The following is a 24,336-nucleotide window of genomic DNA, read 5'->3' as shown; positions in this document are numbered from 1 at the left end:
ATCGTAGCATCTGGTAAACATCGCGTTCGAACGACCGTTTTTAATAGTTACTGAGCCGTCTTCCTTACCTCTATAGGATGTCTATACGATGAGTCTTCAACATTTGAAACTGCATGTAGGATCGAGCAGATCAGCAGCGGCCGGCGGTCTATTATACGTGGCTTCGCATTGTGCCACTCGCATGTAAACACGGATTTTTTTTTTATATCAAATACATTGATGGCTCATTGTTAGTAGTTTATTAGCGTACAATTTGACAAGCATTAAAACCATTGTTGCGTTTTTCCCTTACCAGTACATGTGGGGAAAAAAACAGTAGTTTTACCTTTAAGAGATTTTGCATTGTAAATGCAGTTTCATTGATCCATTTTGTTTTACTACATTCATATTTACGAGGGACATTTTTATTTTATTATTCTGTACTGAAAAAAATAAAGCTAAGCATAAATACAACATGGATTTATTTTAATTAAGCTTTCAATGATTTAAGTGCAACTTTATCCTCTTACTGGATACAAATCAGAATATATAAATAAAACTCTCAATGAGCAAGACAAAGGCATACCTGTCAACACTCCCGTTTTCACCGGGAGTCTCCCGTATTTCACACCCATCTCCCGCCCCCCTCCCGTTTTGTCCTTTCTCCCGTGAAACTCCCGTAATTTGTATTCCCAAACGTCGTTATATGAATAATCACATCAATATATTATTCCAAGGTTGCCCAGTTGCCAGATCTTGTATGAAACCCATTCTACTCGCGCAATCAACACATCATTCACATTTCAACCCATTTGTGAGCTCAACCTGGCAACCTACAACTCAGTAGCGCTGTTGACGTGCGCAGATCGACGTTGAATAAAGCGTCACTGGTAGAAATGAGAAGAAAACTCCGTGGTAAATATTTCACGTAATTAACACAGCATCCGTTTTTTCTGTCATCCTTTGGCTGGCGTTACATTATATGATGCGCTTGTATTCTTGCAAATGCTTTTGAACCATTCACGCAAAGACAAATTGAGCGCCAGAATCGAGTTCTCTTTCGGCTTGAAGTTGACCGAACTAACACACGCAATTCTGCAAAAATGTCCGTTTTGTCGAGTATCCTCATAAGAGCAGACTGAGCACTCTTAAATGAGTTAAATAAAGTCATGAACCGCTAAATGAATACATGATGAACATAAAGAAGAGTTGTGAGAGAATGAGGCGCGTGTGAGATCCGCGTCTCTGTCAGCAGCGGCTGCTCTTAAAGACACAGTAGCCAAATAAAGCTTTCTGTCAGCAAAGTTAATCAAAGAACAAAGGGAACAGAGAAAAACACTCACTGCTCTAGACAAAAGAACATTTGTAACTTTAATAAGGATTTAGCTATGTATAATTTAACATTTATGCAGTGCAAAGTAATCGAAATAATCTTTAGAGTAATTTTATAAATGTAGAAGGTGCTTTAAAAAACATGTTGAAAGTTATTTAAAGTAATGTCATCTTAAATGCCAATGTAGTGAAACAGCTGTCGTCAGGGGGTGCTGCAGCACCCTCAGCACCCCTACTTCCTGCGGCCATGGCAAACTGTTTGATAACTTTATTAAATTTCTGTATATTTCCTACCTTTTAGACAAATATTTAATATATAGGCTACTGTCTTTGTGGTTTCTACATTAATTTGGAGATTAAATGTGAAATTATGGCATTATAAAAAATATAAAAAACATAAGGTTTTTATCGTGAGTAATCACATTATTTTGTATTTCTAACCAATAAACCCCCCCCCCCCCCCCCCAAAAAAAATAATAAAAAAAATAAAAAATCTCCCGTATTTTAGCACCCAAATGTTGACAGGTATGGACAAAGGTGGCAAGTGGAAATGGTAAGGAAAACACTTGTATTTATGAGGAAGAAGCCCTAGGAGGAAACAATACACACATTAATTTGATTCATATTACCTCACAGATTTAATGCCATTTACTTTCCAGAGAATTGATTCAACTTTTACCATCTTTAAATAATATATATATATAAAAGGAAGGACACAATTTAATCTAGTAACTGCTGAATATAGTCACAAATAAGGTTTAGTAACTACTCTGGCTTTCACTGATGACTTGGTGCTGATTGGAGGATCTTGGAGCAATATGACCCACACCTTGCTCCTGCTGGACGAGTTCTGTCAGAACACCTACACGATAGTTCCCTTCTCTAGGAAGTGTTGCCGCTACCCTAATACCGGTCTCAAAGATTATAATGAGCTTTAATAGAACAATCCAAAACATTTGCAATGAAAAAGGAACAGATTGTGCATGGCAGACACTGGTTATTGACTACATATTTTATTGCATATTTAATTAAACATTGATGGCCAGCTGGGTGTGGGAATGAAGGTGGACTAGAGGTAGATCTGCATCTTAGTATGAACCATCTCCTAAGCTGTTTTGGTGGAGAAAAGAAAAAGATGTTAGAGCATTTCATAAGTAAAAGTTACTGTGGGTTTAAATATACGTATTTCTCACAAACAATATTGGGTCGTCAACACCATTTTAAATGTAGAAACATGAACAACACGGCCAACAATAGATACTACACAACTGTGGCATTGAAATCAGATTAAATCTCACAGTATTTAATAAAAAAATATATTTTGTTTTGCTCATTTACCAGTATGGCTGTGAAAGCTGACAAAGAAACCAAATTTGCCTTGATCTTTTGGTATATAAGAGGTCTTTGTACCATTAAAACGTCCTGCAAGTTTCATAGCTTAAAGGGTAACTAAACACTAAACCAACTTTTTTTTAGTTAATGATCTGTACGAATGGAGCTTCATAAATGCTGTTAATTGATTCGAGTACTTTTTTTTAACATTTGAGTATAAAGTGTTTTAATTTTCAAATATATGGTGTAAAAACGTCTGAGTGCTGCCCTCTTCAGGTTAAACGGAATCTCCTGAGGCAGGGGTACTCTCTGACGTAGGGTACTCTCTGACGCTGCGAGCTCACCACGCCCCTGGCAGCCGCTGGTATAAAAGCATCTGCTTCCGTCAACACCAGAGCGAGTCAGGAGCTGGAAATTGGAATTACGAGTTTTGAAAACGATCAGGATAGCGTATTTTAGCATCTAGTTAGCATAGCATTTATAGTTATTTAGATTATTTCGTGTAGCCTAGGTAGTTATTTAGCATAGTTGTTAGTGTTGTTAGAAGCATAGTTAGTTAGTAGCATAGTATTGCATCAGTTAGGATAGTAGATTTTTAGCAGTAGCTTTATCTGTGTTTAGTACAGTGGTTAGGATGGTAAGTTACGTAGGTGTAGTTTTGCCGGTTGCAACAGCACTGCTGGACTGCATAACTTTCCCCCAGACTTGTAAATTAGGCGCCAGTGTTTACATGCACTTGTGTGCCAAACGCTGCTCTTCCTGCACGGACTCCTCAACCGCCGGCGCGTTTTGCTGGATATTTTTTTTTCACATAGCGGCAAAATATGCTTAACGTAGGTCAATAGTAATAATAATCCACTCAGATACTGTCCCCATTCTCTCTAGCGCGGCTGCTTCGCTAGCATCGTCGGATGCCGATCGCGATGCGGGAGTTAGTGCGATGCGACACCGCAGTTTGAGCTCGCGGCTCGAATTGATATGGTTTTAGCTCTGTGTCCACAGACAATTCCTCCACTTCAGGTGAGAAAAGTCCTCGACTTTAAATGACCGCTCTGTTGCAAAGCTACTTGCGTCACTCTCCATCTTAGCGAGTCTGACAGCAGCTGTCAATCACTGCGTCACTGCGGGTCTGTCAATCACCCGCTCAGCCCCGCCCTCGGTTCGTCCGTTGGGCTCTGCCCACTTTTCCAGCATTTTTCAAATATTGCCAGTGGGTGGAGTCAGGCTCTGACCAGGGGTTTAGTTACCCTTTAAGACTTCCTCCCCATTATAAACGAATCATTTATTTAATCAAGCTCTAAATACAGCTCGTTCTGGATCCATGGTAAGAAGTGACGTCACGGTACGAAGTGACGTACCAGCGTTTGCATATGACCGCCTCCAGCACAAGACAACTGCGCTTTAAGCGCAAGACAACTACGCTCATTTCGTATCGTTGTCGCGCCTCACAAGTGTTCAGTCGACGGACAGCGAGTGGGTCTGTGTACAGGGATATTACGATGCCGCAGATGTGCTGTTCCTGGCTGTGGACAAACAACATCTTTGAATACGCTGCGAAAGATCCAGTCGTCAGGGAAAAATGGATGCACTTTATTTTTTGCGGACGTCTCAGTCACGGCAATGTTAGTTTAAGCGTTTGTTCTATAACGTTACGTTTGAAGGATGACTGTTTTGAGAACAAATCCCAAAATGATGCTGGCTTTGCCAGAAAACTGTTGCTCAAAGATAAGTCCGTGCCGACTATTCTGGGCTCAACAACGACGATGCAAACTGTAAGTAATGTGTTTAAAACTTTAAACTACTTTTTAAATACGCCGAATCTGCAAGTGTTCTGGCTGGGGGCGTTAATAATTGATGCATAGGCACTGACGTTAGCCAATCATAACAGTGGGCGTTAACACTGAACTCTTAAAGGGGAAACACCCCCAAAACAGACTGTTTGAATCAGATGATGAGAAACAGGGTGGGAAAAGGTCATAAATCACTACATTTAAAAAGTTTTTTGTAAAAAAAACTATAGTAATACTATAATTGCACCTAAGGGAACATAATAAAATAAAAAACCCCATGTCATGACCCCTTTAAGCTGTCCACTGAGTGTAAATAAGGTGTGGCCCCTTTAACCCTCTGGGGACGAATTGGGCGGTACCGGCCAAAATGGCATACTTTTACAAATGTGCAATTATCTTCAAAACTATTAATGATAGAGAGGTGCGGTCTTTTTTGCCGTCTTCCTCAGATTCCGCTGAAAACAGTGATATCCCGTTTGTATCATACACACACTTCGCTGTTGCGCAATACCACTGCATAAAAAGGCCAATGAAATCGATGTTGTTAGGCAAACTCCACCAATGGAAAAATTGCCGCTGGGAGGATTTTTTTTTTTTACCCAATCAGAGGAAGGTTACCATGACGTATTCTAGCCAATCAGAGGACTCTGTAGCCTTCAATATGTACAAACAAACAGCGTCATGTGGACGGAGAATGAGACAGATAGCGAACGGAGCGGAGTATTACAGAGCGCACAGAGATCTATATAAGAGAGAGACAGAAGAACTTAAATAGCATTATTATTGTATTGTTTTAGCACTTTTATGATGGCAAGCAGTAAGATTTACGGCAGAACAAGCTCTGGAACAGTTAGTGGAAAGTAAATCTGCCAGGTTGTGAGTGTGTCTGTTCTTCAGAGCAAGCAGTTCTCATTTAGTTCTGAGCAGACCGATTTTTCACGCCTGGGACTGTTTGTAAAAAAAGTTCCTTATTTCATTGTTCTTAAAACATTTTATTAAACAATTACAAGTGGCTGTCAAGCAAAGGGTTTGACAAATATTTTTTTGGTTCAATAACTGTTCACTATTGTTGTGTGAGGTGTGATTTTCAGTAATAAATGACAAAAATCTAATTTTCGTTTTTGAAATTCTCTCGATTATTGTACATTTTTCACTCATACTTCCTTTATAAACACATAACATGCATGATTATGTTAGCTTAGGGTCTTCTGAATCCATAGATACCAAACACATGGTGTTCTCCCCGCTCGCAGTGTGAAGTGTGTGTCCGCGCTATTCTCCCCGCTCGCAGTGTGAAGCGTGTGTCTGCGCTATTCTCCCCGCTCGCAGTGTGAAGCGCGTATTGTTATGGAAATTTTACATTTAGATGTGTTTCTTTTGCTTTTGTATGGGTACAACTTGTATTAACGTTGAACTTTCATTTACTCATAAGCATTTAAAGGAATATAATCATATAAGCTAAAGCACAATAATAAAATATGTAACCAGAAATGCATAAGTTAACAAGCTTGAAGGAACAAAATGTTCAACTGGGTCATGTGAAGGCAAAAGACTATAAGTGTGAAAATATGTGCGCAGCTTTGATCGAACTAAAGATAGACGAGATGTGTGAAGAAGAGCAGCAGCAAACAACAGGAAACTTTTGCAGACATGACATTGCTCAGACCAGTTAGAATTTGGGTTGGACATGAGATAATGAGCTAAGACATCTCCATTTAAGGTAACAAAGGATTTTTACACAGGGTGTGTTAGGGTATATAACCTGGGCGAAAGGGACTAGCCTTCGCCTTCTCATGTCAGATGCTCTCTGCGTGAGAATGCCATAGACCTTCTCATATCAGACGCTGTCTGTATGTTGAACGTCTTATTTCATGCATGAAATAAAATACTTTGTTTAATCTCTTGAGAATCGACTTTGTCTCCTTCATCCAGGTTTTTGAATATTGATAATTTCCACAACAAATGGCGACGAGGATGGGATTGCAAAACCGATGATCGTCGTGAGGGGAACAGTTGACTGGCCATCCCGAGAGAACACTCTACGGCTCAAAATCCTCAAGCTTGAGGAAAGAGAATTGTTCAACTCCTCACGACGACCTAGGTGGACGCAATTCCAAGAACTCACAGACAGTGAGACTCACAAGACGGTGAGAAGAAAATTATTTACGTAGTAAATAAGAAAATTATTTGCGTATTAAAGTTTCGCCTAAAAGAGTCACGTTTTGGGATAAGCCTAGTAAATTCCCAAAACACCAGACATAGGTTGTCTGGGAAAGACCTACATTGACGAATTTAGGCAAGTTTGAAAGACCTGAATCGACGGATGTTGGCGGGGGCGTGGGTGACCGCGCGAGGGAAATTTAATACGTAGAAGAGAGCGTGGGTGGCTGCGCGAGGAAAATCGATAGGTAAATATAAAGTAATAAAATTTAATACGTAAACTAAAAATAAAAATAAAATAAAATTGATTAGCAAATATAAATTAACAAAATTATAGGGAAATTGAACAAACAAAATTGTTTAAGTAAAAATGGGTAACGGAAATTCAAAAAAGAAGGATGGAGAACAGGTTGATTTCTCGAAGGGTTCATAAAAAATAATGGACAAAGCAATAGGAATTTGGTATCATGAATATGTGCCGTATTTAAAAGAGCAATATGGGTTCAATGGGGGTTTAAGCGTGTCACATTTGACAAAAACAAAAGCAAAATTGGTCTACTCACGTTGTCAAGAGGAAAGACAAGACACATAGAGAAACGCATTATGCAATCTTAAAAATGACGTATCTTTGAAAAATGACGTCTGACATTGTTTCTTCTTCTCCCTATAATGGCATTGTTTTTTTGTTTGTTTTTGTTTTGTGAGAATAAGAGAGGAGGACAGGACTCATCCGGCTCATCTTCCACCTCCTCGCAATCCTAACCAGATTCCAGCAGCCGCAGAAGGACGGGATCACGCAGTTCCTAACGCACCACACGAACAACCACCACCGCTCTGCAGCCCTCCAGAAAATGAAAGTAAAGACCTTGTTCTTGGATGGATTGGACAGTGACATTTCAAAAGCAATTCAAAAGAGCTGTGTCGGATGGCAATTTGCCTCCACAGTAGAAATGAGACAACACGCAAGACATCATGAAAGCGCAGCGGAAAATCAACGCAGCCAAGCAAGACAAAGACCTCATGTTGGCCCTGGTGACAATGCAAGGTGTGTATATGGGCAACAACGACTCCACCCATCACCAACAGAACCAGAGAGGCAATGGCAGAGGAAGAGGCAGAGGACGTGGTCGTGGAAAAGGACGAAACTGTCAACCATTTCAACAACAACGCAAAGAGCCCTATGATCCAGACAAATGTTTCAAATGTGGACTTAAAGGACATTGGTATAATGATTGCCCACACGGCAAAGGCAGGAATCAGGCGGATTGAAAGGAGGAGGAGGGGGTGAGCGACGGGGTTCCTGTCTCTCCAGCAGATGAGTATAATTTACTTTTATTTTCTGATTTCTGCTCTATGCAATGAAGACTTGCTTGCTAGGGTTTTTCTATAAGGCTAATTTTTCTTTACCCTTGATAGAAATGACTGTTAATGACGTATCTTTACTATTTCTGCTTGACACGGGAGCTTCCAATTTGGTAATTAAAGCGACATAGTTTGAAAAACCAGTTCCACTATCTGGGAAGACGACTTCTTCCAGAAGTGCAACTGGTCATGTGGTCATAGAACAATATTCGAAAACACTTGAGTGTCTAATTGAAGGGGAAAAATAAAATAATAATGTGCATTGTTTTTTAAATTACTAAGTTATGCCCAGTGAATTTAATGCGAAGGGATTTACTTTGTAAGTAGGGTGTTTTTGTTTACTGTGGTGATCAGGGCTTATCAGCTGACATGAGAATGACGCATGAAACTGAAAGCACAGAGGATTTTTCTCTGTTTGTATATGAATGGCAAATTTCTGACACATGTCTGACCACAAAGCGGCTCATGACAGAGTGTTGCCATCTTCTGAATCTATGAGAGACTCAGATTTACATTGCACTTCTCATGTAAGCACTGATCATGATGATGAATATGCGCAGCGATGATTTAATGTTGACATTGATAATGTTGACATAGAAATTGTGACGACTGACTATGTGTATTGGACTGACCAATGGTGTGTTTTGAATGTGAAATTGACTGACAAACAGACAGTGTTTTATGACATGGAAAATGCACAAGCCTCATATCGCTGGCCAAACCAGTGAAGGCTGAATGGCGTGACGCGGGTCCCTTCATAGCCAGGTACCAAAAATAGCCATGTCATGAAAACACAGAAGTTTGAGAGCAGTCACAGTGTTGGATGAGGAAGTGAAACTAAACAGACTGAGTTTAACACAACTCCCTGTCATAACAGACGGGTTGGAGAGAGTTTCCAAAATGTTTATGGGCTACTGATAAAAAATTATGTAGGTCTGATTGCAGATTGTGAGCCGATTAAAATAAAGACCAAATCCGACTATAGAGTGCAAAAATAAAATGCAGTATCCACTAAAAAGGAAGTGGCAGTTTGTAAGTGCCAGGCTCATACTTCGGGTAGTGATGACGTTTCTAAGGAAAACAGGGTGTCAGAGTTTAGCAGCGAAGGCTGTAGCTCGACTTCCTGTTCAGATAACCATAGCAATACAGCTGAATGAGGAACTAGGTGACAGAAGCGATGAAACAACAACGCTTCTGCCTATGATAAAGAGAAATGGAAGAAGGCAGGCCGTGAATATAAAAATGGACAATGGGGCCCCAGAAACAAATGGAGATGTTTACTATTATGCAAAATAACTGATTTACCAAAGTTTTTTTCCACAGTGGCAGCAGATTTTTGCAGCAGATGTTTTGATTTGTGGTATTAACAATGTGGGGAGGGGTCAGGCAATGAGACAGGGGGGCATCCCAGGCCGCAGAGACCATTCTCAAATGTAATGCTCGATTATATTGAATTATCAAAATCTGACAAAAAGAAATACTGCGTAGTGGCAGTCGACATGTTTTCAGAATGGGTAGAAGCCATGCCAACAACAAAGGCAGATTCAAAAGGAATGGCAAAACTATTCCTACAAGAAATTATCCCACCATGGGAATTTCAAATCCTGAAAAATTATTAAGTGACAATGGTTCACATTTTGTAAACAGTGCAATTTCAGCAGTTGAAGCATTCCTGGGTACATCCGGAAGCGGGAGGAGCTAACTTACATGAGAATGAGAAAGAGGGGCTGGGACGCAGGAAATCCTCGAACATTGCCTGACACAAGTCTGTGTGAAAATGACATGTTGCAATGTTGTGTTGAGCTGGATAAGGTGTTCTGTAATATCTCAAAACAGGTCCAGGCAGCAGTTCCAGAGCCAGCTGAGACGGCCCTGCACAGCTTCCGAGGAGAGTTCGTGTTGATAAAGGATCTGAGACGAAAGCATTGGAAGGCGAAAAGGTGACAGGGACCATTCCAGGTTTTGCTGACAACTCAAAATGCGGTGAAAGTCGAGAAGCATCAGCTCATGCGGCTAGCTGCAACGGAAGAAGAATCCCACTCAAAGCTAACGAGTGCCAAACAGAGATCAGACTAACCAGAGACGTGTCATCCCGTAGGTTACCAATTTGAAAACCACCGTCACTGGAGAGCAGACGAATCAATAGTAAGAGACGATTGTGCAATTTCAGGAGTGGTCAGAACTGTATCAAGGACTTTGTGGAACTTTAACGGCGTGGGCATTGGAATAACCTGTCTGATCATATCAACTAGACCTGCCCTGAGACCGAAAATACATCGAGAAACGGGACTGATATCGTCCAAACAAGAACATTTTCTCGCCTGACAAGGTTGTAATGTGTGGCAATAGGTCACTAAATCTTATCCTCTTAATTAGTCTGGCTGTAAGCCTAGCATGAGATGATAGCATATAGAGGTGAAAATGACAAAGGGAAAATGGGGTAAGACCATGTATTTTTGTAAGGATCCATGTCAAGGGCAATATGTGTACGGGGGTAATCAGGATGCTATCAGAGAGGGTCTATTGACCAAGGCGGGGTATGTCTCACTTCAGGGTGATTAAATTAGAATATTAGAGTGATGCCAGAGTTTTGGGAATTAGAAGAAATCACTGAAAATTTAGGAGAATTAATAGGGTTAATTCCATGTGCAATGTAGAAATTACTGAATGTGAAAATTCTATAGAAATCAAATTATCTCCAAAGAAAGTCAAAAGTCAGAACCCATCAGAACACAGCACTAGAGACTTTGACAATGTATGGGCAGTGAAACCACAATTAGGCGACGTATGTCTATGTAAATTAGGGACCCAACAAGGGGCAATAATGGCTGGTACAGCACACTGTAAAACCACGATAATCATGAATAATAACAAATGTATAACATCTAATGGTACAAATATCACATGTCCAGGTGACGACGATGACCTCGGAGAGACAACAGCTTGAACAGTATGTGCACACCCTTCCTAAGAAATGGATGGGGTGCAGTTATCCAGGACTTTTAGATGTAGGAGGTTTATTTGAAAATATGCAAAATGTTAGGAACCTCTTCCTGTTTTAATTTGACTGACGTCTATCAAAATGTATCAGACATAATAGAACACATGAAAATGGCCATAGCCACTCCAGATGAAATGTAATTTTCACTAGATAATTGGTTCTTGGGCCTGCAGGGGTGGACGAAATTGTTAATAAGTACCATTATGCCAATCGGATGTTTGATTTTCATTTTGATTTTTCTTTTGATGATTCCATGTTTAATGAATTGTATTTCTAGAATCACGGCTAAGGCAGTGACTGTAACAATGATGGGTATGAGAATGAGTCCAGGGGAATACACAACAGTGATAAGTAGAGCACCAGAGGACGAAGTTAAGGTGTTAGTGGCTGATGATGATGAGGATTATGAGAACAAGAGCGAACATGAGTTTGACTAGGAAATTAAGTAACCATGGAAAAATTTACCTGTTGTGAATTACTATGATTATGGAAGAGTAAATGTAAAATTGTGTGTATGTTCTTTGAATGAACATATGGGGGATTGTTATGGAAATTTTACATTTAGATGTGTTTCTTTTGCTTTTGTATGGGTACAACTTGTATTAACGTTGAACTTTCATTTACTCATAAGCATTTAAAGGAATATAATCATATAAGCTAAAGCACAATAATAAAATATGTAACCAGAAATGCATAAGTTAACAAGCTTGAAGGAACAAAATGTTCAACTGGGTCATGTGAAGGCAAAAGACTATAAGTGTGAAAATATGTGCGCAGCTTTGATCGAACTAAAGATAGACGAGATGTGTGAAGAAGAGCAGCAGCAAACAACAGGAAACTTTTGCAGACATGACATTGCTCAGACCAGTTAGAATTTGGGTTGGACATGAGATAATGAGCTAAGACATCTCCATTTAAGGTAACAAAGGATTTTTACACAGGGTGTGTTAGGGTATATAACCTTGGCGAAAGGGACTAGCCTTCGCCTTCTCATGTCAGATGCTCTCTGCGTGAGAATGCCATAGACCTTCTCATATCAGACGCTGTCTGTATGTTGAACGTCTTATTTCATGCATGAAATAAAATACTTTGTTTAATCTCTTGAGAATCGACTTTGTCTCCTTCATCCAGGTTTTTGAATATTGATAATTTCCACAACAGTGTCCGCACTATTCTCCGACATGCCCGCTCGCGGTGTTCTTTATCAATCAACCAAAGCCGGTCGCGGGGGCGCCGCCCTCGCCATGTTTCCATTCCATTCACTTTTGCTATTTAACCAGAGCGAATGAGACGAGTGCGTCACGTGTGGTGTTTGTCAACGCGCCTTTGGTGAGAAGTGAAAGTGACCGCTCTGCTAGTATCGATACTTCGGGAAATTAGTATTGGTACCGTTCAGTATCATTACTGAAATCGTAATGTATTTTCATATTTAAGCGCTGTATCACACAAGTTGCAACTTACGTTACATCTGTGTCATTCTGTTTGGTGAAATGGTCCCACACACTACTATTTTCTGCACGCTTCCTCCTGTCGTCTGCCCTGGCGCTAACCTCGAGTGTGTTAGCCTGTAGCCTTTACTTTCTGCAAACCTTGTGAGCGCGCAAACCCAAACGCTGTGACCTCGCGCCGAATGTTTTTATTGGTTTATTAAGTACAAACGGGCGAGTTATGAAAGATTGAGTGAGAGGGATTTGTTCACTTCACACAAAAAGATATTGGAATGAGATGCTAACTGTAGTAGTGTTTAGTCCACTGTCTATAATAGACTAATTTAGAGATCAAATTTTTTTTTTTTTAACCGACTGTCGAAAACTTTGATCGGTTAACGTTGATACGGTCAACCATCGGTCAAACGGTCATCGGTTAACATCCCTAATCCAAATAACACGCGCTGAGTGAACGATCAGCAATCAAGAGCATTCAACAGAAGTGCTCTCTCTCTCTACGGTCAGTTATCGTTAATAATAAGCTACATGCCTCGTTTTACTTTCTTTGCCATTGACATCCGACTGAACTACAAACTTTCCACTGAGCTCCACTTTTGTGGGCTACGATTCGATACTTTTTTGCTACTTTGTAATAACTTTCTGGGGCCAGCGTTTCTGGAAATGAACGAGGGTAAATTATTTTTTAGACCTGACTAAATAAAATTTAAGACCTCGGATAAAAATCTGGCTGTTTTTAAGACGTTTTAAGGCATTAAATGTAAAGTTCAGAATTTTTTACTTTTTAGGACCCCGCGAAAACCCTGTTACTGAGCGCGTACACCCGAAGTTTACAGGCACTAAAAGCCTGTCTAACAGCGCCTGGTTACTGGACTAAGTTATCTTTCCGAGTCTTATTGCGCTAAAACTGGCAAATACACACAAGGTTTACATAAGCCCTATTCGCACGGGATTAGTATTATCTATTATTAAGCCTGTGATTCTACTCGAATTTACTGACTTTTCTCCCGGAACCCGGATATAAAGAATGTGGCTAACCAGACAGTTGCTGGTCCCCATTGACTTCCATAGGAAATAAATATACTATAGAAGTCACTGGAGTACATCAACTGTCTGGTTACCCACATTCTTCCAAATAACTTATTTTCAACAGAAGAAAGAAACTTAATCGGTTTAAAACAACTTGAGAGAGTAAATGATAATAAGAATCAATGTATAATTTATACAGTGAAGTCTATGTTGTTTTATTTGCATACGTGTTCATTTAATTACTTTCTTCAATGCTGTTAAATGCACCTACTGTAACTTAAAAAATAAAGCACTGTTTATTTAATTTGTATATTAAGTTGTGTATGTGTATCTTTGTTCTTAATATTTAATAAAGAAAATAATGACAAAGATTTTTATCTTCGCCACTTTGGCCTTAATATCTGCCATTCTTTTTTATTTTATATTTTGTTACCTAAGGCTGTTTTTAAAATAGGGACATTAGGTTTGGCTGTAATGCTCAGTCACTTGCAAAATAGTAAAACCAACATGAAAAAGAATCGTGATATTCCTGAAAAAAATCGTGATATGATATTTTTGCCATATCGCCCACCCCTATTTGTAACTATATATTAATCTTTGTTAATGTTAGTTTCATTTTTTGTTTGTTAGTACACAGTACAAAGGTTTTAGGCCTATTTGGTAACAATGTATTAGTACGTTGAAATTAATATCAACTAAGATTAATAAATGCTGTAGAAGTATTGTACTAAGGTAGTTAACTAATGAACCATATTTCATGTAGTGTTACCTATGTTTTTTAAGTCATTTTAAAGGCTGTCGTTCACTTGGATGATGGATCTATTTTTATTACCACAATTTGTATCTGATTACTTGATTAATCGATGGAATAATCAGAGTAGAATGCTTCATTACTAAAATAATCGATAGCTACAGCACTAGTTAATCCTTCTGGAAACGTTTTGAATGGCAAGATACATTGTTAATTGTGAAAATCTATATATTAAATACATCAACGTTACTGCAGCAAAAAAATTAAGTACCTGATAGTGGAGTTTGTGGGAGAAGAGACAAGATCTATAGCAAAATGATGGCCTCTCACGTTCCATACAAAGACCAGTCGCTGATGGAGGCACCACAGCCAATCAGGACAGGAGTTCTGCGCGAGTCAGGTAAGCAGAACAAAATACACTGTAAATAATCAGTATTAAAACAAAAGGTCAAGTCACTAGTACATGACCTTCCATGGCTTATTGCTTCCATAAATTAAATTTAGGAACTTAATTTTTTCATAATATTTTAACAGCGGTGGAACGTAACTAACTACAAACCCTTTCTTTACAGCATTTTTTTATCTACTTTCTCAAAAAGGATGATTTCTGTCTTTTTTGAATGGCAGTTCCCAAAACTGGAAGCGTCACCCATGATTCTTAACACAGTAGACTACCCAGGAAAAAGGTGGATAGAAAAACTTTTAATTATTAATGTGTAGTGAAGAGCCATGCATGGATTTACCTGTGGTTGCCGTGACCTAAAAATATAAAGCAAAAGCAAGAGTTAAAGAACCAACTCATAAATATATTTTTATAAACATTGAAAGGGATATTACGTCACTCAAAACTAAAAGATAACGACACATACAAAATCATAGCAGAGCATTTTTTTTCTTCAGCCGGGGAAATTCGAGACTAATATTAGTAAATTTGTCTCTTTTGAAGATCAGACTCATTGCCAGTCACTGCCTGAAATAAAAGAGGGCTGCCAACTCTCACGCATTGTCACTTTTCACACGCTCTAACATCCATTTTCTCGCTCAACTTACCGAAATGTATATTACTCATACTTATACTACAGGGCCGTTGAATGCTTGAATCTGATTGGTTGACGAACGTTCTGAGGTGTGCAATTATATTCAGGGAACCGCACAGCTAAAGTAGTTCCGGCAGGTCTTGACCTCATTACAGTTCCATATCACTTCGCGTAGTTCACCGTAATAACGGACAATACGATACAATTCATAACAAGAGAAACTGCAGCCCCTGCGCTTGATCTGCAATTTTCAATGTCCTATATAATCAATAAAAAATTAAACTGAATATTTAAATAAATTGATAGTCCTGTTGCACGGGTTTTCGTAATTATTGAAGATAATATAACAAATAAATAAAATTGATAGGCCTATACTTGTTAAAAGGGCTTTGTGTTTCATTTATTAGTCTTCTAGTCTACTGTCACTAATAGAAAAAAAGAATGAACGAATTAATTAAAACGAATTGAATAAATAAATAAATAATAATATTGACGCACATGCTTCTCTCTAAGGCCGGTTATGAATATAATTTGATACTTATGAGTCATGACTATCATGCACGCGTTTTCAGCGCGTTCAGTCGGTTCACAGCGATGTTTAAAATCTGCTGCATTCACAGTCAGAGAATGTTTCTAGTCGTTACGTGTGTGTCCAGCATTACTCTGCTATCAGCGGCTCAAACCTCCGCTACTAACTCTAAAATGACGTTTTGGAATTAGCAACGGAGCATGGGTTTAGATGCGCAAGGAATTAGTCCTACATACAAGAGCGTTTTAATGACAAAAACTTTACAAACGTCTTGAAATTCATCATCTGAACAATATTTCGAGGTGTGGTAACTGTAGTATAAGCGGAATAATTGACTCCAGACCGTTGAATTATTATAAAAATAATGCACACCCGAGGTGTAACTCCGCTTCGCGTCGTGACCGCATTACCACCTCGGGTGTGCATTATTTTTATAATAATTCAACGGCCTGTCGTCAATTATTCCTTGCATAATATTGACCAATCAGTGTTTTTCAACCACGCAAAGAGGTCAATATAACAGCTGGAGAACAATTATGTCACATAACATTTACCTCAGGAAAGCCATTTAATGACAATAATATATCACGTTATTTTGGCTAGAAAAAAGAGCTATCTGAGTATTTTGCTAATTATGTGTAGGCCTACTATATTACATATTTATAATATGTTTTACTTGTATCATTAAATGGAGTTATTGTGATAAAAAACGCATAATATTTAATTACTCTTTTTTTTCACTGCTGAAGGTGGGTGCCCCTTCCAATCAATTTACTTGCGTTGCCATAGGAACGCTTCGGCTTTTGCCACCCGGAAGAACGTCTGTTACTGTTGTGATGTCATGGTGAATTGTCATACAAGCAAGGACAAAAATAAAAATTTATTTTAATTCTCTATTAAAATGTAGCAAAATGAATAAACACTCTGATCATGAGGACATTGGATTCCCCGTATCTAGCTCAGAAAAAACAAAATAAAATGAATGAATGTCACGTGACCTTATACTATATATACACGATGACGTTATAATTTGCATCAGATGACCGTTATTATTTCCTCAGCCTACTGTACCCTCGACATTTTGATCAATTATCCCACATTAACATCCTGTAATTAGCAATTAACTGTATATATTTTGTATCATATCATTCGTTATGTGTTTTTACTAGTGTTGTTTTATTAATTCATTATTAGCCGGCTTTAAGTTTGTTTGTCGTCAGTTCGTCAAGTTGTTGGTAAGTATGAATTAAGCAGCCTTTTGACATCTTGAAGTTTATTATAAAGAATTATTATACATTAATATAACACACATACACAATAAACCACAAATACAAACAAAAAATACCGGAAAAGATTAGGGTGCGTATTTTCCTTTCCTCACAAAACAGCTGTGAGTGACGACAACACGGAGCGGGAAAAAAAGCTGCTCTGATTGGTTTAGACCGGGGCGTCCAAACTCGGTCCTGGGAGGCCGCTTTTTCCTATAGTTTAGCTCCAACTTGCCTCAACACACCTAATAAAAGCTTTATTAGATGGTTCAGGTGTTTAATGGGGTTGAAGCCGATTTCTTTAGGACAAAGGCTCAACAGGAGCAAGATTGGACGCCCCTGGTTAGAAGATGAGAAAAGTTAACGTACAAATGTGAAGCGCTGTTCTAACGTTACTTAACACTAGTTTTCGAAACATTAGTGGACGCTATAGAGTGTAAAATCACTCCCATTTTGCACACTCAACGGCTGTCCGAAATAGCTTTCACTCCTCCGAATTAACTGTTAAGTGAGCCGTACCATGCGGTGGAAAGGCGCCATTGGCCCAAAGTAGGGACGATGTGTGCACGAGGGGGAGAGCGGCCCGGATAACACAAACGTGCACGAAATAAGTTACACAAGCACTAAACATGATGGTCATTATGCAAAACATACTATTTGTTAATATGCATGATCAACAAGTCGTGTTAAACACGATTAAGTTACCTTCATGACGATGACACACTCACAAACGTCCATCGACTCGGACTCCTCTCCTGTCCTGACCCGCGGGGCGGAGGCGCGCGCGCACATGAAAGCGTGACAGCAGCGAACAGCCAATCGCATGCCCTGAAACAGATAATCGGAATTCACTTCTCGCGAGAGACTAAGCGATATACTCTCATCTGAAGATTCGATTGAAGAATATAAAATACATAAATGCATTTAGACAGCAAGAAGAAATTATCTTGCTATAACAAAAAAATCTGTCTTATTTATACTCCATACTAACTAATGACTCAATTTATTTAATAAGAAAATGCAGTAAAACGGCAAAATTGTATAACAAATTAAAATAACTACTTTAAAATGTTATTAATTCCTGGGACGCAAAGCTGAATTTTCAGCATCATTACTCCAGTCTTCTGTTCCATGATTCTTTGGAAATCATTCTAATATGATTTGATGCCCAAGTAACATTTCTTATTATCAAGGGATTGTCACCATCATCCCTGAAATAAATAATGTTTACATCAAATTATTTTAAATTGTAAAAATACAATTTTGATTTTACTGTATTTTGATCAAATAGATGTATATCAAATAAACAGTAATTCTGAGGCACTCAAAGGGAATATAAGTTTAAAAAGCCTTTATTTAAACTCATTTGTGGACATAAATAGATGTATATATTGACATTTTGGCTGAACATTCTTCAGAGTTCAGTTTTCTTAAACCTCAACCAACATTCATCAACGGTTCTTTGAGGGCTTGATTCCTGTAGTTTCTCTACTTCTAACCAGAGAGATTGACACTTAAATTTTAGTCACAAAGTAACTAATTAAACAGATTAATAAACATTATCTAAAAATAAATGACCACACACGTTTAATAAGCATTTGTATACTATACTTAGGCACACATTTAGGTTCAATACTTAATACATAAAATGACAAAACTAACAGTTAATGATTGTTTCCCCAACACAGAAAGTTCACTAAAGTCAACCACACTCACTCAACGACAGTAGCCACAGTTAACAGTTAACAAGGTATGTACACTCATTGACTTTAATGCATTAAGCCAGTGGTTCTGAGTTGAGAACCACTGCATTTGGCTTAGACAGGTTATTACAATGCACTTTTTATGTCAATGTCTTAGCACCATGGCTTGCAAAAAACAATCTTACTGGACATTGCGAAGAAAAGCCAAAGCTAAAGTTGACAAACAACTACAGTCAATGCAAGCAGTATCATCACCATCATGGAGGGAGGAGTATGGTAGCATGCACAGTGACAAAAGCAACACCGTGGATGACGACGATGATGAATTTATGGATTGTCTTTCCCATATTGATGAGCCTGAATACGTCACCATGGCAAGTGCTCTTTATAGCAGTGAATCTGACACAGACACAGAGTCTGAACTGCATCCAAGTTCCCTGGATGATGACTTGGCCACCTGGGCCACAGAACATAAAATTACACATGCGGCACTAAATTCATTACTCCAAATCCTCTGTGAGCATGATTTGAATCTGCCAAAAGATGCCAGGACACTGTTAGGAACAGTGCGTTCCAGCAGAACTGAAATACAGAGCAAGGCTGGGGGCCAGTATTATCACTTTGGCCTACTGCAATCCCTTTCAGGGGTACTCTATAAGAACATCGACATTTTGAGGAACATGAGCAATTTGGAGCTCCTGGTGAACATTGATGTTTGCCTCTCTACAAGAGCTCAACGACTCAACTCTGGCCTATTCTTGGAACTGTGCTAAACCTGGTGCAGGAGGAACCTGTGACAATAGGTTTATTTTGTGGTGCTAGTAAACCTAGCTCACTGGATGAGTATCTCAAAGACTTCATATGTGAACTAAAAGAATTAGGCAATGGTTTTGAATTTGAGGGAGTCAATTTAACATTACAGCTTACCTCAATGGTTTGTGACGCACCTGCACGGGCTTTTCTTAAAAAGGTGAAAGGACACACAGGCTACCATGGGTGCGAAAAGTGCATTCAAGATGGCGTCTACATGGAGAACAGGATGACCTTCCCTAGAAATGACATGCCTCTTAGAAATAATGAGAGTTTCCGAAATAAAACAGATTCAGATCACCACCATGGCACCTCACCTCTGGAAGAAACCTCCCTGGACATGGTCTCTGGATTCCCCCTAGATTATATGCACCTTGTGTGCCTTGGAGTCATGAGACGGCTCCTCCACTTGTGGCTTCGGCTGGGTCCTCTTACTTGCAGGCTGTCAGGATTCCAAGTCACTGTGCTGACAGAAAGGTTGATTGGTGCCCAGAAAAATGTTCCCATGGAATTTGCACGCAAATCAAGGGCACTCAGGGAAATAGATCGATGGAAGGCGACCGAGTTCAGACAGTTTTTATTGTACACAGGCCCTGTTATGCTGAAAGATCTCCTTGGCACAGAGGTGTACAAAAACTTCCTGTTGTTTTTTGTGGGAATTTTCATCCTGAGCAATAACAGCCTAATTGGAGATCACATTGAATATGCCAATGATATCCTGCGACTTTTTGTCACACACTTTGGACAGCTATATGGCCCCAAATTTCTGTCCTACAACGTCCACTCTCTTGTACATCTTGCAGAAGATGCAAAATGTCATGGCGTACTCGACAACTTCAGCGCTTTCAAGTTCGAGGATTACCTGCACAAGCTGAAGAGACTCCTGCGGAAACCTACATGTCCGTTAAGTCAAATTGTAAGAAGGTTCTCCGAGATGCAAAGCTGCAGCAAAGAAAAAAAGAAAAACAACCCAAAGATGCTCAGAAAACTACATAGGACAGCTGGCCCTCTACCCGAATCTTTTCAGGGAGCTTCACAGTACAAAGAATTAAAAACATGCTTTTACACTCTGAAACTGGACCAGGCTAACAGTTTTGTTTACATTGGGGGTAAAGTTGCAAAGCTGCAAAATATAATTTCAGTGAGGGATGAAATTTATGTAGCCTACGGTACTTTCAATAAGCATGAACTTTTTTTTGACTATCCCCTTCCATCTTCAGCACTTGGTATTCATCGTTGATGACCTCTCAAGAACAACCAATTTCTGCAAGTTTGAGAACATTGAGGGGAAAGGTTTCTTAGTTCCTTATGACCGTTGTTTTGTTGCAGTGCCTCTTTTACACACACGATAATTACAATTTTTTTTTTTTTTACACGTGTTTGTTTTGTACATTTGAATCATTAAAAAATTTTGAATTGAAAATGAACTGAAATTTAAGAAACGTCTTCAAACATCATGGGGCTCTAGGTTGTTGCAGTAAAAAAAGAAAAAGAAAAAGAAACATGTACCTGATAGTGGAGTTTGTGGGAGAAGGGACAACTGGACCTATAGCAAAGTCCTGGTACTCAGATGGCCACTCCTGGTGGCCTCCATTCAAAGACTTGGACAGATTGCTGAAGAGCGTCAGGATGATGGAGGCACCACAGCCAGACAAAGGGTGGAGCAAACATCAGGTCAGAATTCTGCACGAATCAGGTAAGCAGATTAAACTACACTGTAAATGAACATTATCACACAAAAAAAAAATGGTAAAATCACTAATACATGACATCCCATGGCTTAATGCTTGCATGAATTAAATTCACGTACTTCGTTTCTTTCAGCATCTTTTGACAACATTTTAAAAAAATGGAAAAAGGCATGCTACACTTCTGACATCTCAGAAACGGAAATGCCTGGAAAAAGAATTCACAAGTAAGTTGTCAAAGCATATTTTACTGTAAGAATAGATACACTTAAATGTAATATTGTAATGGCTTGGAGCAACATTTGGGGAAGGAAATTATATTGTAATAATTTTTTGGGGGTGTAAATTTTTTCTTTAGTTGACAAACGGGCAGTGTTATTACTTATCTAATCCTGCTTTGTAAAATAATCTAATACCATGATTTTTCTCTTAGAAAGAAAATCTATACATCAGATGATGAGCCTCATGATACCCCACAAAAAAAAAAAAAAAATGTAATAAAGAAAAAGTTCTGCCAGCACCAAAAGCCCCGCCTGCACCAAAAGCCCCGCCTGCCCCGCCAGCACCAAAAGCCCCTTCTGCAAACATCAAGACAAAAGGTAAAAATACAATGAAACCAGTTAAATGGTTGCTAGAAGTAGGTGTATGTAACTGCTTAGTGCTATTTTCCCCCCCAGGTCCTGTTGTAAGACCCCTGCTCACATCAAATAGAGCAGGAAAATCCTTCAGCAATTGTGAGTTTACCTTTTTAAAACTGTTATTTTTGTCATGTAAATATTTTTATTACATACAAAATTTACCAATTACACCATTCTCAGCTCCAGATGTACCAGTGAGCTTCTCCCAGGCAAACGAGCCTTGGCATGAACACCCACGGGATGCTTGGCATGAACACCCACCTGCCATTCAAGGTAAAAGAGCATAAATTAGTATGGAGGAAATCAAAACACATGAATTGCAAACGAGTCACAGCCTAACACAAAGTAATACAAAAATTTTTTTCTGTATAATTACTTAGAGAACACATTCTCTGTCCCGAGACCCTATCAACACCCAAGACCATCTACACATCAGGAAAGAATGCAGAGTAAATATATATATATATATATATATATTAAAACTGTCAATTTAAATCATTATTGAGGTATTACTTAAGAGCCCTCGTGTACCAGTTTCATGCACTGTCATGTTAGCAAATGCAACTTACCAACTTCACCTTTCTCAGCTCCAGTTGCTCCAGTGAGCTTGTCCCAGACAGACGAGCCCCAAGATGCTTGGGGTGATCACTCACCTAACATTCAAGGTAAAAAAAAAGCATTAATACAACAAAGCATATTGTTTACAATTGACCCTTCGTAGGGAGTTTGATTGAAAGGCGCTCTGACCAATCATAATCCACCCTTTTTTGTCCGACAGAGCAGTCAGAAGTGTTAGTAGATTAACGTTGAAGGATTTGAACTTGAAAAACGGAGTGTACTGACGCCTTTCTGGGGTTAAGACAACACTCCTCAAGTTCATTCATGTTTATTTGATGCTATAAAGGAACTAGAAGGAAGAGATGATCGGTTGTTTTCGCGCTGCATGTGAGCTGCGAATGGGTCTTAAACAGAAATGCATCAAAGGCTTTATCGTTGTTATCGCGGGAAGACTAATTATTTCCTATCTTGAAGAGAATTTTTACCGGTATATCATAAAACAATAATATATAGCCCATCCCTACAAATCACTGCACACAAAAGACAACCTCATGCTAATTCAACATTTTCTGTACAATCCATTAGAGAATGCATTTTCTGTCCTGAGACCTTCAGATTCCACGCAAGGAAGAACACCACGTAAGTTATGAGTCTTGTCTCACACATAGCAGTAGAACGAGTACCTTTTGTAATGTCAAGTAAGTTAATCTAAGATAGAGCTTCTCTCACGCAGACCACCAACGGGATGCTTGGCATGAACACCCACCTGCCATTCAAGGTAAAAGAGCATAAATTGGTATGGAGGAAATCAAAACACATGAATTGCAAACGAGTCACAGCCTAACACAAAGTAATACAAACATTTTTTTCTGTATAATTACTTAGAGAACACATTCTCTGTCCCGAGACCCTATCAACACCCAAGACCATCTACACATCAGGGAAGAATGCAGAGTAAATATATATATATATATATTAAAACTGTCAATTTAAATCATTATTGAGGTATTACTTAAGAGCCCTCGTGTACCAGTTTCATGCACTGTCATGTTAGCAAATGCAACTTACCAACTTCACCTTTCTCAGCTCCAGTTGCTCCAGTGAGCTTGTCCCAGACAGACGAGCCCCAAGATGCCCAAGAGCACTCACTTAACATTCAAGGTAACAGAACCTTCGCACTGGCATTGGAATATGTAAATGTGTAGGAACCCTGTTAAGAGATTTTGTGCTTGCAGGTGCTCCTGGTGTGCGGCGATGGAGTTGCATCTCTGATCAATGTACACGTACGTTAAATTGAAGTTCTAAATGTTTAAGTTTAATAAAGATACTCTCCCAGATAACCCTACTGTATTGCAGCTGTTGAGAGGGTGATTCTGGAGACACTGCATGAACTGGACATGAAGATGAATCACCTGACTTCAGTGGTCCAGTCCCTTGCAGGCCGTTCCAATGTTCCAATGCTGGTGGTGGACAGTGAGGATGATGTCTTTCCTCTTACATCCATGGAAGACCTAGACAATCTGGAAAGACAATTATCTGAAAGAGGGATGATGCAAAAGATGGTGAGAATCATTGACATTTTTAGGTTTAACAATTGTAATGAAGAAAATTGTGTCCAGTATATTATTTGTGTTTTGTTTGTAATGTTTTGATATTACCTTTTATTTTTAAGGTGAACAGATTATCCATCAGTGGAGGACACACAATGAAAAAAACAGTATGGAGAATCTGTTCCAAGGTCTTTGGTCCTGTAGCCAAACAATTGAACTGGTGCGGAAGGGGACAAAAGCGAGGGTTAATGAAAACAAATATTGGATCACTCTTAATAGGTACATCCAAAATGTCTTACAAATATATATATATATATACATACACACACACACACATATATATACATAGCAGCCATATGCTGTTTAAACGGTGT

General features: G+C 39.0%; 1 long non-coding RNA gene across 1 annotated transcript; it reads right to left on the bottom strand.

The window, feature by feature from the left end:
* Positions 1 to 2,234: 2,234 nt before the first annotated feature.
* Positions 2,235 to 17,845, bottom strand: LOC307004469. Its single transcript, XR_013799035.1, has 4 exons — positions 17,721 to 17,845; positions 14,925 to 14,940; positions 14,453 to 14,568; positions 2,235 to 2,421 (listed from the first exon to the last, which is right to left on the bottom strand). It is a non-coding gene; the product is annotated as an uncharacterized lncRNA (long non-coding RNA).
* Positions 17,846 to 24,336: the final 6,491 nt, after the last annotated feature.

This window comes from Phoxinus phoxinus (genome assembly GCF_949152265.1).
Source record: "Phoxinus phoxinus genome assembly, chromosome: 9".
In the NCBI taxonomy this organism is placed as follows: domain Eukaryota; kingdom Metazoa; phylum Chordata; class Actinopteri; order Cypriniformes; family Leuciscidae; genus Phoxinus; species Phoxinus phoxinus.
This window is presented reverse-complemented; position numbering and strand designations above follow the sequence as displayed.